Consider the following 1,434-nt stretch of genomic DNA (forward strand, 5'->3'; position numbering starts at 1 on the left):
TAACTCAACCTTATTTGCTTGCATCCTTTTAGTAAGCTTATCTTTATGTGCATGTATGTGTATATATTTAAAAAATTATTCCATAATTCCAATATAGTTCGTTGGGGCATCGAGTGGCTTTGTTGATTTCCACTTCATCATGGACTTCAGATGTCAGCCTCGTTGCTCTTAGTGTCATCATCTTGGTTATAATTTTCACCGTCGATGTTAAGCTGAATAAATCATAGCCATCCTTTGTTTATGCCCTAATATCTTCCCTAAACGCGTCCTTGTTGGCGATGCATTCTCTAGCTCAAGAGTTCCGGATCTTATTATAGTTTTCAAAACAGATGTTCTTAAACTGACAGTGCAGTCCCTTATTTTTTTTATTTGCATGCCACAATTTGGTGTTTTCTTTCAGACTCGTTCAATCCACCGCATATTATTTCCTCTCAGTGGCTCTCACGGTTGTTTTTCTGTTCTTGCGGCTTAATATCCGAGCACCAATTTTTCTGGTTTGTATGTTCCGCTGATTTCTGCGGGTGCATGTGGTTGCTTGGAATTTCAGCTAATACCGTGATATAAATGAACTAGGGTTTTATGTAATCCTATTTGAACTCGTTTTATTTTCGTAGATGAAATGACTTGCGGGTATTGATTTTCCATAGCTTCACAATCTGGTCGTTGAGGATGATCTCAGTTCCCAACGTACTCGTTCCCTTGAAGCTAGATTGATTGTTGTATTTTGGACAGTAATCGCATTTATGTGATCCACGGTGATAACTATTGATCCTCGGTATGTCTATCAAATTACATACACGCCAATCTTAGTCAAGCTCATTTGATCTACCTGATATAAATTTTGTTTGGTATTTCTAGTTTTAAATTTATAAAAAAAAATAACATTTATTCCTGAGGTTTTAACAACTGTGATGATCCTACAGACCTGTAATGAGTTTTGCGGACATGATCGCAGAATTTAAGAACATCTAAGGGACTGAGTTGTGCCTTGTTCAGCTAGTTTTTTTATTTTTAATTTCAGCTTTGTAATCGAACTTCCATATGAAGAGCCATTGAATTTTCCAACAGGGAAGCATTTCTTCCTATAGTTCTGATGTTATCCTCTATACATTTTATGATATTATTGCTTCTGTGATCTACTAATGTTAAATCTGTGCGTCTCCCGTTCAACATCATAACTGAATAAGACAATACTGAAAAATTTTGTTTGGTTAATACCCTTGGTGCAATTAGATTATTAGATCAATTGCCTCAGCAGTGTTGATTGATCAAAGAGGCTAGCATGAGCTAAAGTTTGACGTGTTTGAGGTGCGCAAAATTGTTATAAAGATCAGTTGTTTGCAGCTTATAATACATCATTTGCAGCAATGAACAAATAAATATATTTCCAGTATTAATCTATTTAATTCTCGATTGTTTTAGGAATTTGAAGCT

At 35.4% G+C, this 1,434-nt stretch overlaps 1 non-coding gene across 1 annotated transcript; it reads left to right on the plus strand.

Annotated features, from left to right (window-relative positions):
* The first annotated feature begins 901 nt into the window (after positions 1 to 901).
* Positions 902 to 986, plus strand: LOC114578974. The gene has a single exon (XR_003699863.1). It is a non-coding gene; the product is annotated as a small nucleolar RNA SNORD25 (small nucleolar RNA).
* Positions 987 to 1,434: the final 448 nt, after the last annotated feature.

This window comes from Dendrobium catenatum, unplaced genomic scaffold, assembly GCF_001605985.2.
Source record: "Dendrobium catenatum unplaced genomic scaffold, ASM160598v2 original_scaffold_241445, whole genome shotgun sequence".
NCBI classification, from domain to species: Eukaryota; Viridiplantae; Streptophyta; class Magnoliopsida; order Asparagales; family Orchidaceae; genus Dendrobium; species Dendrobium catenatum.